The sequence below is a fragment of the Sus scrofa genome, chromosome 9 (assembly GCF_054392235.1).
Source record: "Sus scrofa isolate SSC_HxYL_T2T_F1_AM1 chromosome 9, Sscrofa_HxYL_maternal_Yorkshire_Landrace_v2.0, whole genome shotgun sequence".
Taxonomy (NCBI): Eukaryota; Metazoa; Chordata; class Mammalia; order Artiodactyla; family Suidae; genus Sus; species Sus scrofa.
The window spans coordinates 37,056,822-37,077,084 of record NC_139391.1 but is presented as its reverse complement, the minus strand read 5'-3'; the positions used below and the strand labels follow the sequence as shown (position 1 = coordinate 37,077,084).

At 43.3% G+C, this 20,263-nt stretch overlaps 1 protein-coding gene across 4 annotated transcripts in view; it reads left to right on the top strand.

The window, feature by feature from the left end:
- The window catches only part of EXPH5 (exophilin 5), an 86,656-nt gene that overhangs the window by 24,288 nt on the left and 42,105 nt on the right, over positions 1-20,263 (top strand). Inside the window, 1 exon segment of one of the 4 annotated variants that reach the window (NM_001445430.1) lies at positions 106-495. The gene's annotated coding sequence lies outside the window, so the exon portion shown is untranslated. 4 annotated transcript variants of the gene reach the window in all.

The window sequence follows — 20,263 nt, the reverse complement described above, 5'->3', positions numbered from 1 at the left end:
CTTGTGGGGAGAAGCCGAGGGCAGCACCTGACAGGAGAGAAGTGGACCGATTGGCCACAGGAGGCGTCCCGCGGGCAAGCTGGGGTGAACAGCCTGCCGAGCAGCAGGTGCCCAGCCAGCCAGAGGGAACTGCAGGGACTTTCATTTCCTCCCTTTCAGCTTTGGACTTTTGTCAGGAGCTATATCTCACTCCTATTCTAAGCAAAAATAATTAAGACCAACTGATCATTAAAACACCCTTTCTCCACTTAAAAAAAAAAAAAAAGCGAGAAACTTCATTTCAAGGGACTGTTCCCTCCGTGAAGTGGCGGCAAGCTGTGCTTCAGCAGCACCCTTCTCCTCGGATCAGGCTCTGCAGACCTGTATTCCACCTTCAGCAAGTAGGGCACCCCTCTGCTTGTGCGACTGCCCCACCGGCCTAGGGCATTGGGAATCTTGTTCAGAAGACAGAGGCAAAGCCATATTCAGCCTTGTGGAATTACTAGCACCCAGCAGGTAAGATGCTCTGCACCATTCGGCCCTGCTATTTCCGAATTTGCTTAAACATGTTGAACGCACACCTCTAGGTTCAAAGGAGCAGGGCTGAGAATAGTAACTTCAGTAGGAGAAATAAAAAGGAAAAAGATACCCCTTTCCAGGTGTATCATGATGGGGGTTTACATAGATAAATCACAACATGTTTGAAAATCAACATTAGTGATATTTTCATGTTTATTAAAATAAAAGATCATAAATATTTTGAGAACTTAGTATTTGTTGGGCTACGTAAACTGCTATGGTACATGCAAAGTAGAGAAGCCAAGACATTTATAATCTACGTGGGTGGACAAGTCATGAGCATTTAGATAATATTATAAGGTTACACTAAGTACCTAATGAGTGGTACAGATGGTAGGATTTTGGAATGAGAGAAAGACAGATGGGAGCTGAAATTCTTAGGCAAGCCTTCATAGGAAAGCTGGCCTTGAAGGGTGGCTGGATGTGGCTAAGTGTAAAGTGGATGTGGGGAGAATGACTTCCAGTTGTGACTTGTTAACACTTCTATTAAATCAAGTCTACATAACACACTTATTGAACTTTCATCACTAGTTGGAATATGTAAATCTTCAATTCAGGAAGGCAATCCTAAGAACTAAAGTCCTGAAGAAAAAGGCTAGTGTTTATTTCTTGTGGGAAACTACAGGCCTCCTAGAGCATTCTGTCAACTGAATTCCTTCTCTCCTCCTCCTCAGGCATCTGTTCATCTTCAGTATCTTCTGCTAAATGTTCACTCATTTTTAGCGATCTTGCACATAGAGAGTGAAATTTAGGCTAACTGTTTATATTTGGGTTTTTTTCCCCTTGTAAATGATAAATAGCAGAGCAGCACACAATCATTTCTGATAAAAATAGAAATTAACTCTGTACTATGAGTTACTTGGCACCTTTGTTCATACCTCAGGCTTTCAGTTGAATCTGCTGAATCAGGGAACAGTCACCAGCTATGTGAGTGACAGGCAGGAGGCCACAAAAAGTGATCTTTAGCTTCCTCTCCAAGACTTTTTCTGTACATGAGAACATAGGACCCTCCCAAAGTCTTAATGTGATCTTAGTATTGAAACTTCTGTGAATATTTTCCAAAGAATTAAGAGAATTTCAGAGTTTCTGGGATTCTTATTTATAACCCAATGTCCATGAAATTAAATTATTAATATTGAAATTAATATTGACCTCCATGAATAAATTTGGACAGTTTCTCTTGATGTAAGGCCAACAAATATAAACTGCCTATGACTACATAAAATAAAGCAAAACAAAACCAAGTTCTTTTTTTTTTTTTTTTGTCTTTTGTCCTTTTGAGGGCCACGCCCACGGCATATGGAGGTTCCCAGGCTAGGGGTCTAATGGGAGCTGTAGCCACCAGCCTACGCCAGAGCCACAGCAACTCGGGATCCGAGCCACGTCTGCGACCTACACCACAGCTCGTGGCAACGCTGGATCCTTAACCCACTGAGCGAGGTCAGGGATCGAACCTGCAACCTCATGGTTCCTAGTCGGGTTCATTTCCTCTGCGCCACGACGGGAATTCTCAAAACCAAGTTCTTCACCCTCCCACTTCATTTCCTTTGCTTAGATTATTCTCTGCCAATAGTGACCTGCACCCATCCCCTGCCACACACTCTGTACACCATACACCCTGTACCTGCTTTCCAGATCATTCCATCATTCACTGGGGAATGTGCATCGCTAGGGAGGAAAAATGGTGGATTCAGATTCTGTCCTAATAGGGCTTGTACTCCAATAAGTCTATTTTGCCTGTCCTTTAAGGTGCATCTTCACGAATGTTTTCCCAGCCCTCAGTCATATTTAATCTCACCCTTCTTTATGATCCCAAAGCAAGAGTCTTGGTTTTCTGAATTCCTGCTGTGGTGCAGCGGGTTAAGAATCCACCTACATTGGCTCAAGTCGCTGCAGAGGATCAGACTAGATCCCTGGCCCGGCCTGACCCAGTAGGTTAAAGATCCTGCATTGCTGCAGCTGCAGAATAAGTTGCAGCTGCAGCTCAGATTTAGTCCCTGGCCTGGGGACTTCCATATGCCATAGGTGTAGCTATAAAACATTTTTAATTAAAAAAAAAAAGTCTTGGTTTTCTATTATGTGATTGTGATATAGTAAGATATGTGTGTGTGTGTGTGTGTGTGTGTTTCTTTATTTGGTTTTCATCCCAGTTTCCTGGCAGAGAACATCTAAAACCCTTGATATTTCCTAAGTGGTAGAGGTGAGAGGAGTGTCTTTTGTTATTCATTATAAGCCTCTCTCAACCGCCTGAGTTTACACTAATGAGGTGACTCTTGGAGGATGGGGGCTGGTTGCCAGCGGAACCAATCATGTGATTAGAGGGTTGGAAATTTCAGCCACCCCACTACATGCCCCAGCCCTCCCCCACCCCTGCTTAATCACTGGTGGTGGATGCTTTAGTCACTCATGCCTACATAGTGTAGCCTCCATAAAAACAATAAACAACAAAGTTCAGAGAGCTTCTGGGCTGGTGAACAAGAATGCCTGCCAGGGAGTTCCCGTCGTGGCGCAGTGGTTAACGAATCCGACTAGGAACCATGAGGTTGCGGGTTCTGTCCCTGCCCTTGCTCAGTGGGTTAAGAATCCAGCATTGCCGTGAGCTGGATGTAAGTTGCAGATGCGGCTCGGATCCTGCGTTGCTGTGGCTTTGGTGTAGGCCGGTGGCTACAGCTCCGATTTGACCCCTAGCCTGGGAACCTCCATATGCCGCAGGAGCAGCCCCCCTCCCAAAAAAATACCAAAAAAAAAAAAAAAAAAAAAAAGAATGCCTGCCAGGAGGGTGGCATACCCTAAACTCCATGGGGACAGGAGTGCTCAGGACCCTTCTGGATCTCGTCCTGTGTATGTCTCCATCTGGCTGTTCGTTTGTATCCTTGAACATAACCTTTGTAATAAACTGGCAATAGTAAGTAAACTATTTACCTGGCTTCTCTTCAACTCTGAAGAGGGGGGGTCATGGGAACCCCCAATTTACAGCCGATCATTTAGAAGCATAGCAGGCCTGGACCTGAGGTTGGTGTCTGAAATGGAGTCAGTTTTGTGGGGCTGACAAAACCCTTAACCTTTGGCTTCTGCACTAACTCCGGGTAGTTAGTGTCAGAAGTGTGATGAATAAAGAATCTGTTTTTCGTTTATGATCTACCTTGTCTAGTGTTATATCACAGCTGTTTTGTACAAATCTTTTCTCACTGTTAGATCTTAAGTTTCCTGGTGTCTTCAAATCATTCTTACAAATTTAAATTCTTGTTACAGTTTAATTGAATTCTTTTCTTTTCACTTAAAGAACCCTTTTAAATCCTTTAGCTAAGTGCCAGCACTGAGTTAATCATGGGACCAAAAGAAAATGTGTAAGGAAGAGCATTGCAAATGGAAGAGAAACTTGGCAACAGGCCCAGAGAGCGCAGCAAAGGGTTTGGAATGGTTGGCACCGAGGGTTTAAATGAGAGGGTGCTGGGAGACAAGTCCAGGCAGGTGAGGAAAATGAAACCCATAGATGTTTTTTGATCAGCTGCAATAACAAAGGGATTAGAGCCCATCATCTGATTGTCCCCACCATCCAGGCCCTGCACCTTTACAAAGCACAGACAGTGATTTTATGCCACCGGGCCAGTCCAAGGCAACTGGCTGAGAAAAGATGAGACAGTGCTGGAGAGTGTCTGTGACAGTAGCGTCTGTGCAGTCAGGCCCCATGATGCCTCTCTTTGTACTTTCCACTGCAACCTCAGCAGAGGCAGGGGCAACAGAGAGCAAACAACCAAGAAAATTAGGTCCCTGAAGACAGCACCTAGCATTGCTCTGTGGCATGTCATAAAAGTCAACGTGAGCCCCCACTTAGTGACACACAGACTAGTGTAGTGGGCTACACTTTGAAGCAAATACCAAGAATTGCCAGCTCTGCCAGTCTTTTGGCCCTTTGCCTCAAGAATCAAAGAGCTAATATTTTCAGTGACTCCTGGATTACAGTAATAAGCAAAGGTGTTGAGCTATAAGTCACTTTAAAAAATAACATATAGCCTGTAAACATATGAAATAATGTTCAAACTCTCCAGTAAAGAAGTTTTTAAATGCAAAAAATATTTTCTTATTAGATATCAGATTAGCAAAGATTAATGTAAAAGTCGTCATGAATGGGACATGGGAAAATTTGGCACATGTATAGAATCAGCTGGTTGGAGAAAATTTTGGTATAAGCTTTCTACAGAGCAATTTGTCAATATATTTTGTCAGTCATTAAAACATGTCTATCCTGGAGTTCCCTGGTGACCTAGCAGTTGAGGATCCAGCGGTATCACTGCTGTGACAGTGGGCTTGATCTCTGGCCCAAGAACACATTCACATGCTGTGGGTGTGGGAAAAATTTTTTTAAAATTTGCAAGACCAGTTCGAGATTGACAATGGAAAGAAAAGGATGGTACTTTACAAAAATGTTTATCCTTTCTGGCAATTTTACTTGAAGCAAATTTATCCTAAGAAATTAATTGGGGAGTTCCCAGTGTGGCACAGTGGAGACAAATCCAACTAAGAACCATGAGGTTTCGGGTTCGATCCCTGGCCTCACTCAGTGGATTAAGGATCTGCGTTGTCGTGAGCTGTGATGTAGGTCACAGACACAGCTTGGATCCCACATTGCTCTGGCTGTGGCATTTGCCAGCATCTGTAGCTCCAATTCGACCCCTAGCCTGGGAACCTCCATATGCCACGATGCAGCCCTAAAAAGCAGAAAAAAAAAAAAAGAAAGAAAGAAAGAAAGAAAAGAAAAAGAAATTAATCAGGGGAACAGGCACATATACTGTGGCAAAAAGATAAAACTACAGCGGTAAAAGGATATTGATGCAGCACAGCATTCTTACTATAATGCTGAGTGGGAAATGCGGGCTGCCAAACAGTATTTACAGTTTCAAAAATTTTGAAAAATGCATACATGTATAACTGGCATATCGAGCAGGCTCTTGACCAGCCCAGAGTTGAAGTGGAGCGTGGTTGGAAGGAGAGGTGCATGATCGGCTGAAGCCTGGAGGGGTGTATGTTGAAAAGCTCTTGCTTGCCTGGGACGGCTGGACAGTGGCTTCACACTCTCTGAGCCTGGGCAGATACTACATTTGCCTCTTCCTGTGTGCTCGGTGGGGTTTTCCGGCCCTGTTCTCCCACCGCTCCCTCTTGATGCCTGCCAAGCCCTCCATGTCCCCTGAAATCGAATGTTCATTCACAGTCCTCCCAGTAAGTTTTCCTCTTGAGCCTCCCATGGACATGAACTAAGAGATCCCCAAAGCCCCTCCGCCTCTTGTCCATGGAAATCTGTAGAACTGTTTGTGCCTGAGAAACTCTGGAAGTGAGGACTGACCACCAGCCAGCCAGCCGTCTCCCTCAGCCTCCCTTAGTTTCCCTCCCTCTGGGCTGGCTGGCCCCAGTTTCTCAAAATTCTGCTTCTCAGGCAGGAGTTAGACACTAGTTTCCCCTGAACTCTAAGGAACATGTATTAAGCTTCAGTGGTACTGTTGAAACCCCTCTCTCTAAAAAAAGATGCTGTGTCTCCAACTTCTGAACAAATGTATATAAGTGGACTTGTTACCCTAACATGAGATCCATCCTCTTAACAGATTTTTCAGTGCACAGCACAATCATCTATAGGCACAGTGTTGCACAGCAGACCTTTAGAATGTATTCATTCATGCAAAAATGAAATTTTATACCTGTTAATTAGCAGCTCCTCCTTTCCCCCTGCTCCAACCCCTGGCAACCATCATTTCCTTCTTTGCTTCTATGAGCTTGACTATTTTATTTTATTTTTGGCCATGCCCATGGCATGTGGAAATTTTGGCCATGCCCATGGCATGTTTGATCCTGACCAGGGATCAAACCCATACTGCAGCAGTAACCTGAGCCACTGCAGAAACAATACTAGGTCCTTAACCTTCTGTGCCACCAGGGAACTCATAAGTTTGACTATTTTAGAAACCTCGTACACGTGGAATCATGCAGTATTTGTCCTTCTGTGATTGGCTTATTTCGTTTGCATGATATCCTCGAGGTTTATCTATGTTGTTGTATATTGCAGGATTGCCTTCTTTTTTATGGCTGAACAATATTCTATTTTATGTATACGCCACTTTTTTTTTTTTTTACTGGCTCATCTATTTACGTGCATTTATATTTTTTCTACATCTTGGCCATTGTGAATAATACTGCAGTGAACATGGAGTGCTAATATCTTCTCTAGGTTATGATTTCAATTCTTTTGGATAAATACCCAGAAGTGGTCTAAGAAGTATGAGGTAATAGCTCATTGTGGTTTTGATTTGCATTTCCCTAGACTTCCACTATGGCTCAGTGGATTAAGGATCCAGTGTTGTCTCTGCAGTGGTACAGGTTTGATCTCTGGCCTGGCCCAGTGGGTTAAGGATCTGACATTGCCACAACTGTGGCATAGGTTGCAGCTGCAGCTCAGATTTGATCCCTGGGCTGGGAACTCCATATGCCACCAGTGTGGCCAAAAAAAAAAAAAAAAAAAAAATTATATTTCCCTGATGATTGTTGATATTAAGCATCTTTTGGTACATCTGCTGGTGATTTGTATGCCTTCTTTGGGGACATGTCTATTTAAGTTTTTAGCCCATTTTTAAATTAGATTATTAGGTTTTTCACTATTGAGTTCTAGGAGTTCATTATATATTTTAGAAATTAACCTTTTATCAGAAATATAGTTTGCACATATTTTTTCCTATGCCATAGATTGTTTCCTTTGCTGTACAGAAGCTTTTGAGTTTTATATAGTCCCACTTGTCTACTTTTGCTTTTGTTGCCTGTGCTTTTGGTGTCATATGCATGAAATCACACCACATTTCCTCATGTTGAAATATATTACAAAGCTACAGTAATTAAAACAGTATGCTTTGTTGTACAGCAGGTATTAGCACAACCTTATAAATCAACTCTACTTCAGTAAGTTTTTTTCTAAAAAAAAACAGGGAGTTCCCATTGCAGCTCAGTGGTAATGAACCCCACTAGTATCCATGAGGACATGGGTTCGATCCCTGACTTCCCTCAGTGGATTAATGATACAGCATTGCTGGCACATCAGAAACAAATCTGACTAGGAACCATGAGGTTGAGGGTTCAATCCCTGGCCTCGCTCAGTGGGCTAAGGATCCGATGTTGAGCTATGGTGTAGGTCACAGACATGGCTTGGATCTGGCATTGCTTGGCTCTGGCGTAGGCTGGCAGCAACAGCTCCAATTAGACCCCTAGCCTGGGAACCTCCATATTCTGCAGGTGCAGCTCTAGAAAGACAAAAGACGAAAGACAAAAAAAAAAAAGAGAGAGAGAGACAGCATTGCCACGAGCTGTAGTGTAGGTCCAAGATGTGGCTCGGATCCTGTGTGTGGCTGTGGCTGTGGTGTAGGCCGGCAGCTGCAGCTCCGATTCAACCTCTAGCCTGAGAACTTCCATATGCCATGGGTGTGGCCCTAAAAAGACAAAAACTAAAAACTAAAAAACAAAACAAAACAAAAAGCAAAAACACAGTATGATATTGGCATAAAGATAGCCATATAGGCCAATGGAACAGAAAGAAGACCCCAGAAATAAATCCATGCATATATGTCAACTGATCTTTGATTAGGGTGCTAAAAATATGCAATATATGAAGAATAGTGTATTCAGCAAATGGTGTTGAGAAAACTGTATATCCATGCAGAAGATGAAATTGAGCCCTTACTTTACCCCATACACAAAAATCAACTCAAAATGGGTTAGAGACTTAAACAAAAGACTAGAAACTGTAAAAGAAAACATACGTTAAAGGCCGTGCTTTTTTTCCCTCCTTGGTTAGAAACTGTAAAAGAAAACATAGGGTAAAGTCTTTGGCTTTTTCCCTCTTTGGTGTTTGTTTGTTTGTCTTTTTAGGGCTGCACCCACGGCTTATGGAAGTTCTCAGGCTTGGGGTGGAATCGGAGCTGTTGCTGCCAGCCTACGCCAGAGCCACAGCAACAGCAATGTGGGATCCGATCCTTGTCTGCAACCCACACCACAGCTCATGGCAACACTGGATCCTTAACCCACTGAGCAAGGCCAGGGATAGAACCTGCATCCTCGTGGATACTAGTCAGGTTCATTACCACTGAGCCATGATGGGAACTCCCTGGTTTTTTATTTATTTATTTATTTGTCTTTTCTAGGGCCACTCCCACGGCATATGGAAGTTCCCAGGCTAGGGGTCAAATCGGAGCTGTAGCTGTTGGCCTACGCCAGAGCCACAGCAATGCTGGATCCGAGCCGCATCTGGGATCTACACCACAGCTCATGGCAACTCCAGATCCTTAACCCACTGAGCAAGGCCAGGGATCGAACCCAAAGCCTCATGGTTCTTAGTCAGATTCATTAACCATTGAGCCACAACGGGAACTCCCCTGGTTTGTTTTTAATAAACCCTACCGAGCATATTCTCCTTATTGAGTTTCTCACAATTTGCCGAGGTATATGGAATCTCTTGCTTTCATGCCTCAGGCTGGATCCCAGTGTAACATCCTGTTACCCCTGCTTTAAAATTCTGGGTGAACCTAGGAACACACAGCAGTGTCTCTGGTTGTGAGGATTATGCGTGACTATTCTTTCAAGTTTTTCTACAGTTTCCAAGTCTTCTGTATTGAGTGTAATTTCACTTTAATAATTAGAACAAATGAACTTCAAAATTGTATAATAGCAAATTAAAGTCAGTATTGTTGATATTTGAAATTCCCTGTTCCCAACTCTGAAGAATTCCCTTGTAAACAGATTCCACTTGTTGCTAGGACTGGCTGTTTTCATTCTGCTCTGTCAGATGACAAGGAACACGCTCTAGTGTACCTCAGGTGATGGGTGGCCCTGTATTGTAAGTCTCCAGTGGGGAAGTAAGGAAACACAGGAAACAGCCCCAGCCTGCACAACCGGTCTTTGGGAACTGGAACAGTGATCACAACACAGTCATACTGTGGTTCCAGTCAACCAGGCTGGGACTCTACCAGACTCGTGGGTCAACTACTCTGCTCTCCTTTTCCCTGTCTGCTTCCACAGCCACGGTGGATTTTCTTTCCTCTCTGCCCCTTGGCTTCTGCCTACGCATGTCTGTTGCCTTATGGTTTCTTCTCACGGTACTGCATAATGCCTTCTCGCTATGTATCGCAGCCTCTGTGTCACTTAGTTTATCTTACTTGTCCTCATGATTTCAAGACTTATCAAGAGGAGGGACATGATTAAGTTGTTAATCACTTTCCAAAATAGAGCACATCATTTAGGAAGCATTCTTGCTCGCATTTAGCTTTTGGATCATGCATGAATCCCTGCTTCAGTTGATTTAGGCCAGGAATATGAAAATTCGGGAATCGCATAACCCGAAGCACACCAACCATCCATAACCACTTTGCTATGAGTGGAACAGGCTCCCAGCACAATCATGGTCAGCCCGTGTGCTAGAAAGGGTTCCACGTCTCTTGGACAGACCGACCGCCTTGTTTAATTCATTACTTCTATGGCTTAACTGAGTCCTACTTTTGGATATCACAAAGGGGCTAGAATTTATAAAACAAAACCAGATGGAGGGAATCAGGTATCTAGATTTATTTTTCTATGCTATACATTACTTCATTACATCCTACCTGAAAGGAAACAAACATTTTTGCAGATAGAACCAAAGTGATTCAAAACCAAATAGATGATGACTTTTAAAATTTAAGGTCATTGTCAGTAAAGAATAGGCAGAGTTCCCTTGGGGCACAGCAAGCTAATGCCAGTATTATCACTGCTGTGGTATGGGTTCAGTCCCCAACCTAGGAACTTCCACATGCTTTGGCTGTGGCCAAAAACATTCAAAAATAAGTGAATAAATAAAATAAAATTCTTTAAAAATAAAGAATAGGCCACACCCATTTACAATACAGAGTAAACTCTTCATTTCTGCTTTTCTTCTATGACGTATACCTGGCATTACTGTTGCATTGACATTTCTTTGCACTTTTGAGAAATGAAATGTTTATAGGTCGAGTGCACTTCTGTACCTCTTCTTAATGCACTGAGATATATTCATGTAAGGTACATAATAGCCTCTGATATTAACATTTTTTGTGTGTAACAAAGCTTCATTTAGGCCTTTTCTCCAAAGAGCTACTGAGATCTTATGAAAAAGCATTCAATACATTATGAAGAATTATCACAAATTTCGTTTTTTATTGAGAAAGAAGACTTTAGATACTAGAATTCGAAAGTTCATAGAACATTACCAGTAAAATATCTTTTACATAGAGCTGCTCGCCTCTCTGCCCGCCTTTCCTTAAGAAGTGTATTTCTCACTTAAGTAAATCCTCAATTTTCTTTCTCAAAAAAAAAATCCTTGACATAGTGTTACGTTTCCATCAATAAGTTACGAAATTTGGAGCAGAGACAAGCATTTGCACTGCTGACATTACTTTATTTCACCCCAGGTACTGATTTTGTTGTAGAATCATTCGCAGAGTGCTTCTTAGAAGTATGTTTGGGTAAATAAATGTTAACTACCTCTCAAGACAAAACTTAATAAGCTGTTCTGGATAAGGTAATACCATGTGAAAACAGTTTGGAATAATTAACCAGGAGAGTAAATTCCAATGATAAGACTTAGCATAAGGGTTCAAGGGGAAATGTTCAAAGCAAAGCCCTTTGAGATGTGATTCTGCAGTAACTTCTGATGAGGTGAAGTATTGGTTTTTCCTGTCAGTAGGTGGAGAAAGGTAGTTTAAACCCAAACTGATTATTGTGAGACAAGTTTGCTAGAGAGGACGCGGAAAAGGCAGGGCCATTTGGAGAGGGGTTAATGAGCTTTAACTGATGTCCACATCAAACTTTCTTTGAATCCTGCAGTAGGTAATGGTTTGCAAGTCATGGACTTTCTGAGCCTCCCTTATCCCTGTTGGGGACCCAGGGGCAGTACTTTCATGGTGGTGGCATTGAGGTAACCTCAGGCATTTTCTCAGCGTTCTGAGTCCTGAAGCAAAGACCGAATCACCATTTGAGAACTCTCCCTTTCCCCCTGGCTTACACCTTTGGTCTGTGTGTGGGCATGGGAGTGGGAGAGGTTCAATGTCTTAGAGTTAAAGCTACTTTAAAATGTTGGATTTGAGTTGATTTTCTAATATCTCTAAGTTTGCATGATACAGAGAGTGAATTAAGGACAGAGGATAATAGTTGTGGGTATTAATGACAGGGAAGACAGTGTAGTCTTGTGACCTTTCTGCCTGGACCCGGAATGCTGCTATGGAGGCATCACTTTCTTTCAACCTTGTGGAATTGCCTGGGCTCCTCTGAGATTGTTTCTCTTTCTCTATTTTTTTCCCTGTCAGGACAAATTATAAGAATTGGCATTAGGAGTTCCTGTTGTGGCTTAGCAAGTTAAGAACCTGGCATAGTGTCTGTAAGGATGCGGGTTCGATCCCTGGCCTTACTCAGTGGGTTAAGGATCCGACGTTGCCTTGAGCTGCGGTATAGGTCACAGATGCATCTTGGATCTGGTGTTGCTGGGGCTGTGATGTAGACTGGCAGCTGCAGCTCTGATTCAACCCCTAGCCTGGGAACTTCCATATGCCACAGGTGCAGCCATAAAAAGAAAAAATAAACAAACACAAACAGTTAAAAGAATTAGCATTAAATTGCATCAGTATGAGAAAAATATTTGTTATGCATCCTTATTCATGAAAATAAAGGAGGGGTGCACCAGATTTGCATGAGTATGGTTGTTTTGCTACCTAACTCTACCTAACTAGCAATACAGAGGGTGTGGTCAGAATTTAGTATATAGTTGTCTTTGGGAAGAAGCCATGAATAATATAACAAACAAATCCAAGATGTTGAGATCATATATTTTATCTGTTGATCAGAACTTATTGGCTCTAACTTGTCTTGCAGTTATGATAGAAACAGGCTTACAAGAGGCATTTATATCCAGTTCTGTAGCTGTGAGCAGCTTCCCTACCCTTGTAAAATTCTAACACTCAACTGAAATTAACTAACCCTTGCCTTACAAGTTTCAGTGGAAGATATCTGAGCATCTGTGTAAAGAGAATAAATGGGAAGCAAATGCTGAAAACTCTAATGTTTACTTCTCTTGTGTTGCTTTATTGGGTTCTTCAACAAATATTTTAGCCTCTGCTCACTGTGAGTTCAGAATGTCTGGCACTCTGCTAAGGGAGCTAGCGATCCAGTGGATCCAGTGGATCCAGTGGATCCAGTGATGAGACGCTCGGTGTGAAAAAAATTCCGAGACAAGCAAGTGTTGAATAATTTAGGTTCTGGATAAATAATCTGGAAATAACGGTACTCACTCAACATGTCGTCATGCCGGGTGCTGGAAGTCTGAGGCTAGGTAGAAGCCTAGCTCTTTTACCTGCCACTGTCTAACCACAGGCAAGTGTTTTCATGTTTCATGAGTTCAATGCCTTTTACTGTAAAATGAGTATTACAATACCTCCCTCACTGGGCACCCATGGTGATTAAATGAGATAATGAATGTGGAAGCACTCAGCACAGTGGCCCTCACACAACATGCTGAACTTTTAATTCTAGGTGCACATCCCTCCACAGGGAGCCATGTGCTGTGACAGGGTGCAAGGTTCCCGTAGCATTCAGCAGCGTGAAGGTCCTAGTATAACAGACGCTGTTGTCTCCATCTTCCATAACATTATTGTCATTTCACATTTGGAATCATAAATCCTCTTCTGGGTGTTTTATTTTAATCATGTGATGGATCCAGAGTGAAGCAGCAGAAATAAAGGTTGAAGGCAGCAAAAGGGCAACTGACACATGAGAGCAATGTGAACGACTGGGACCTTTCAGGCTGAAATATGGAGGCCCAAGGGAGACAGAGTTGGAATCTTAGGCACTCTCAGAGCTAAATATGGATTTGTTCACCACGTCTCGAAGTGCTAGGGTGTACCCTCTTGAAGTATTAGCAAAAGCAGTCTTAGAATGGTAAAATGCAGGAAAGCAGCCTTGAGAGCATCTAGTTCAACCTCCTTCTATTGTAGATGAAGAAATTCCATCCAGAAAGGCTTTCCTAAGTTCATATTCATTTGTTCCCAAGGGTTTCCTGAGCCCTTACTCTTTATCAGAATCATTCCAGAAGCCCGACCAGGCAAGGTCCTTGCTCATATGGATGGTACTTTAATCAATAAAAAAAAGTGAATACACGAAGAAGATTTCATAAGGTAATGAATGAGATTAAGACAAATAAGCCACGCAATTTGATAGAAAGTGACTCTAGTGTTGGAGGTCATGGAAGACCTCTCCAGGGATATGACATTTTAGCTAAAAGTATAAAAAGAACAGCCACGTGACCAAATAGCTTGGAAAAGCCTTGGAGGTGGAGGAAACGGCAAGTGCAAAGCGCAGGGGGAACCAGCGGGCTTGCTGGAGGAACAGAGAGAAGACTAGGTGCTGAGAGGTGGGGAAAGAAGCAGAAGAAAAATGGTAGAAAAGGCCGACAGCCAGATACTGTACAGAGTCGAAGACCACAGCGTTTGGAATTCTAAGCATGATTGGAAGCTCCTGAAGAGATTTAAGCAGGGGAGCGGAAGGCATGCTATCACTTAACATCTTTTAAACATCTCTCTGGGGCCTGGATGGAAGAGAGTCAGAGTGGAAGCAGGCTGACAAGTAGGGGGTTCCTGTGATTATCCAGGTGAGAGATGGGGGTGGTCTGGGCCAAGGAGGGAGCCAGGGAAATACTGCTACGAGCTCCAGGAAGGCTTGGAGCTCTTTTGTGAACTTTCATGTTCCAAGCTTTTAGAATAGAGCCTGGAATATAATAAGTACTCAAAAAATATTAGTAGAGGAGTTCCCACTGTGGCTCAGTGGGCCAGCATAGTGTGTGAGAGCATGGGTTCAATCCCTGGCCTCATTCAGTGGGTTAAGGATCTGGCATTGCCACAAGATGTGGTGTAGGTCGCAGACGCGGCTCGGATTTGGTGTCGCTGTGGCTGTGGTGCAGGCGGGCAGCCGCAGCTCCGATTCAACCCCTAGCCTGGGAACTTCCATATGCTACAGATGCAACCCTAAAAAGAAAAAAAAGATTTATACTGTGCTGATTCTAGACCAGGCATGATGACTTATATTAGCTAATTTAATCTTTAGAGGAACTCTATGAGGTAGATATTTTTATTCCATTCTACCAATGAGGAAATTAAAAGACCGAGCCACTAAATTCATTCAGATTGACTGGCTTGACTGCTGTCTCTAGTCTTTATTAACTGTGTGATTGAAGCTTCTCTGGGCCTCTGTTTTCTCATCTGTAAAGTAAGGATAAGAGTAATAAAAATACCTCATGGGGTTTTTGAGGGGATTAATCGAGTTAATGCATGTAAGACCCATATACTCATTCTGGCACAAAGGAAACTGCGTGCTTGTGATCTGTGAAACACACAGAATGGGTGGAAAAGGTGTGAATAGATGGAGAACAGGGAGTGAACTGGTGTGTCATCTTCCTCAACAGAGGTGACGTCAGGCAGTAAAGAGAATCACTCGTGGGTTTTTCCTTTTCCTGCAGAGAAACTCAAAAACATCAACTTTTAGCCTCAGCCACCCACCCCTCCTGGTTCTCCAAGTTGCACTTTAATTAATAGCAGGATTGTGAGAAAACCAAACTTCGCAGTGCAGGTTCCACACAGAGCCTAAATGTCATGCTTGGGGGTGGGGGCTGCGGACGGGGGTGCACGCTGGGTAAGACTCATTGCCATCACTGGACTGGCTCTCACACTGCACTGAATGCACTAGTGCCAGGGTTTGGGCTCCTGATCGCTCAGAATATTGTACGTATTTTAGTAAAAGGTCTAAAAAACCTTTTATGTTTTAAACTCTAATAAGGCAAACATACATGAACTGAGAAGAACTCACATTTTTATATTAAACCTTATTCCAGTCTAACTTCAGAAAGTAACTATTCACTCACTGATTCAACTAATTTTCTCTTTAAGGGCTGAACTTGTGGCATATGGAAGTTCCCGGGCTATGGGTTGAGTCAGAGCTGGAGCTGCTGGCCTACACCACGGCCATGGCAATGCAGGATCCTTAACCCACTGAGCAAGGCCAGGGATTGAACCTGCATTGCATGGATACTAGTCAGCTTTGTAACCCACTAAGCCACAATGGGAACTCCCAGCACTGTATAAATCTTAACTATGACTAGCCTTCCAGTATTATGCCTGTAGAAAAATTACTTTTTACACACATGATTTTGTGTGTGTGCAGGACCCCCTCGCTCATGTATGTCAATTTTTTTTTTTTTTTTTTTTTTTTTTTTTTTTTTTTTGCTTTTTAGGGCCATACATGTGGCTTATGGAAGTTCCCAGGCTAGGGGTTGAATGAGAGCTATAGCTGCCGGCCACAGCAACATGGGATCCGAACTGTGTCTGTGACCTACACTGTATCTCACAGCAATGCTGGATCCCCGAACTACTAAGTGAGGCCAGGGATTGAACCTGCATCCTCATGGACACTAGTCAGATTCTTTTCCACTGCGCCACAGTGGGAACTCCTGAATGTGAAATGTTGACTGAGTTGCTTCACAATGGTGAATGTTCATTATCCCCAAGAGTTCAGCAAATATATACTGACTGACCCAGGTCAAAGACGCCAGGCCCAGGGGACCAAGAGCAAGGAGACAGGATACTTGTCTTCAGGAAGCTGATAGCTGGCAGAACACCTGGGTACAAGACAAGATTCAGGACAGTTTGGCAAATACAGAGGGGACACTGGATCCTCTTCCAGGTGGTTTGGGTAAAATGTATCAATAGACTGAGAAAGAGATAAGACCAATCTAGGAAGACAAAGCCCTGAGGCCAGATGAGCGGCTGGCACTTAAACTCTTTAGCTTCCGTGTAGACAGCTTGTCTTTTCTATAGGAACCTTCCTACGGTGACTAATCAGTAAGAAATGACTTTCTATGATCTGAACCAGTACAGGAATTACACATGCTTCATGTTATTTAGGTTAATTACTTTTCATTTTGTTGTGACTGTATCAAATGAAAATAAACATCCAAAAATATTACACTGGTCAGTTTGAAAAAATAGAGAAAATGTTGTCTTTTATTCTAGGTTGGACAAATTCAATCACAGCCATCCAGAGATATTAAACAGGCTTTACTATCTAGCTTGGATTGAATGCTGGTGCCATTATTTGCTGCGACTCTTTGAGTTCTAAAAGTTTATTGTTTTGGGGTTCCCTTCGTGGCTCAGTGGTTAACAAATCCGACTAGGAACCATGAGGTTGAGGGTTCAATCCCTGGCCTCACTCAGTGGGTTAAGGATCCAGCATTGGCGTGAGCTGTGATGTAGGTCACAGATGTGCCTCGGATCTGACGTTGCTGTGGCTCTAGTCTAGGCTGGTGGCTACAGCTCCAGTCAGACCCCTAGCCTTGGAACCTCCATATGCCGCTGGAAGCAGCCCTAGAAAAGACAAAAAGACAAAAAAATAAAAATAAAAAAATAAAGCTTTATTGTTTTGGTTGTCTATTGTTGGCTTTATCACTTTTCCTTATTATCTGAGCTTTCCCTCCTCCAGTCTTCCTTCCATGGTTTAATTTTACTATAATCAAAAGAACACATTTTTTCAATACACCTGCTTATTTTTTTTCTAATCCCTGCTCCTTCCCCAGTCTTGGCTGTGGGCAGACGCAACAAAACAGGTTCTTGCATCAGGGGCATTGGCTGTCAAAAAACAATCTTTCCAAAAGAGCAAACAGGGAGAGGAGAGGGCAGGCCCCAGACTGTAAAGCTGCTGGTACAGCCACTGAACAAAGGCTTTCGCATTCTTTACTCTGCCTCTTCTTGGCTGAGAGCTCCCAAGAGTTGTCCTAAAGCTTTCCCTAAAGCATGAGTGATAAGAAATCTGGACCTGGGAGTATCATCTGTCTGGAGAAGGAAAACAAAGGGCAATAATTTGCCAAGATGGTGGTTTGGGATTTCAGGGTTTGAAAGACCCTTGCGTGGACAGACCAATCCTGCACCCTCCCTGATATTAACTCAATGTTTGGGCTCTGACTTGGACATGGTCCCCGCCCCGTTTGTGCTTTTCTGTGTGTTGTGGTTGCTAGGCAATAGAAACCCAAAATTTGTTTGAATTCCTGTGTCAGAGGAAATCTTTAATGCTGCTTTGCTCTCCTACAATTCAAGCGACAAAATCTACCTTTACTGGAGTCAGTGTAATTGAACAGCTCATTCTAGTGTTTGCTGATAACTGAACCTGTAAGACTAGGTTAGGATGGGGTGTTGGGGAAAATGTGGCAAGTCCTTGAAGCCGAGCGCAGAGGATTAATAGAGATCAGGATGTTTGGCTGCCTAGAAGGCGGAATAGGATATATTAAGATGGGTCATGTATGGGTCATGTACTGTGAAAGCGCAAACTGATAAGCATACCGCAGCCAAGGAAATGAGAAAAGTGGAGGCAAAAAAAGGAAGTTGAGATGAAAAGGGAGGTGAGAACAGCAGTAGAGGAATGGGTGCCCTCTGCAAGGGGAGCTGATCAGGCAACTGTTGTGAGAAATTAGAGATTTTTCTGATAAGAAAATGGAAGCTGTAATTCCTGTTTCCTGGGCTGGGGGACTTGTTTGCTTTCAACTTTTGTCTGACGGCTCTCTCCTCAATCACATTTGGATAATCATGGCCACCTTTTTAACTGGCAAAAGTCACTGGCCATGGGCTTTAGAATGAGCCCTGAGTTGCTGTCCCCGTTCTCCAGCTCCAGCCTGCTGGTCTCTGTAAGTGAGGACAGTGGCACCTGTGCAGCGTTGTGAGGATTATGGCTGCGCAATCCCTGGAGCTACGGAGCATCCGCCCTGACTATTTGTTATTGCTATTATTTTACCTGAAGACAGGGAGATGGACCTGATGATGCTTTAAGCCCTTTTTCAGTTTTTATAAGATTGCTCAATGATTTAATTCTGATGTGAGAATGATGAATCTTTTGACCGTACATTTCAAGCCAGAAGATATCTTCCAGATATTCTCATCTGTGTGCATTTTTTAAAATTGTGCATAACAAACCATCCCAAAGATTAAAGGCTTAAAATGACTTCTGCTTCTTAGCTCACAATTCCCAGTCATTTGTGCTGGGCTCAGCTGGGTGGTTCTCCTCCTCTCACCTGGGATCACTCACCTGGCTCCAGGCATCTGGCAGGTGGATGGTGTCCAGATGGTCTAAGACGCGTCTGGCAGTTGGTGATAATGCTCCACTGGGCCCCTCTCTGCGCATGAACACACTCTCCAGGAGGCTAGCCTGGGCTTCTTCAGACCAGAGAATCAAGATTCAGAGAGGGAGAGAGCAGAAGCTGCAAGTCTTCTTGAGGCCTGGGCTCAGAAGTCCCACAATGTCACTTTATCACCTTCAGTTGGTCTAGGCAAGCACAAGCCTAGCCCAGATTCAAGAGGGGGGTGGAGGAGGGACAAATTCACTCTGCAGAGTGTACCTTCTGCAATGAGAAGCATCATGGAGGCCTGCTTTGTAAACCATCTACCAGTCATTTAACTCTCTTTTTAACAAACGAGGAAAACAAAGCCAAGCAACTTAAATATTTGGCCAAGATCACCCAACGAGAACTGGAACCTCATCCAGTGCTCTTTCTACTATCTGAGGGCAACTCAAGAACAGGCCAGGATTTGGTCCCCTGCAAGCAGACAAGTGGGGCCAAAGACGGGACGATAAAGAGACAACTATGTATCATTTACTGAGCACATTCTCATAGTTAGTACATAATTAATTAGTCATGAAAAAAGAGAGGAGGACAAAGACCTGCTCAGAATAAAGGTGGACAAAGAAAAGTGAGCAGCAAAGGTGAGCAAGGGCACAGTGGTGGAGGACAAAGAAGAGGAGAGGGGAGATGGGTTCATTACTCAAGGATGGAAAATAAAGGAAAAGAAATTTAGCTCAGGAGGAACCTCCGAGGACAGACTAGAAAGGAATCAAAAGCAGCGCATGGCAAACTGAGATCTCTGCAAATGAAGAAATAGCTTTTTTTTTTTTTTTTTTGGTCTTTTGTCTTTTTTTTAGGGCTGCACCTGAGGCATATGGGGGTTCCCAGGCTAGGGATCTGATTGGAGCTGTAGCTGCTGGCCTACACCAGAGCCATAGCCACATGGAATCGAGTCGCCTCTTTGACCTGCACCACAGCTCACGGCAACACCGGATCCCCAACCCGCTAATTGAGGCCAGGGATTGAACCCACAATCTCATCGTTCATAGTCGGATTCATTAACCACTGAGCCACGACGGAAACTCCAAGAAAGATCATTTTGACTTGGAGCGGAGGGCTGGGACGAAGGCTCAACAAGAAAAGACCTGATTTAGTTTATTCAAGTTAATCAGCCTGGGGATAGAACAAGTTACAAGTGTAGACAGCAGTCCCTCGTGATATGTTGAGTCAAGCTGTGCTAATGAAGCAAATGAGCTATGCACTGGTGATTTGTCTATGTGCATGTCCTTTGTAACCCTGAGGTTATTCTCATGGGCATAAAGTAGATTGTATGCTCTAAATGACAAGCTGTATATAACAAACCAAAATGGATGAGGAAGACCCCTTGCAGGCCACCCATGAACTTGCTTGAATTGCACCTGCAAGCAAATGTTCTCTTTCTGACTGAGGCCAGTCTTTTTAAGTTTCACACATCAAGACACCCCTGCTTTGTGTTCAGATTTATTTATTTATTTATTTATT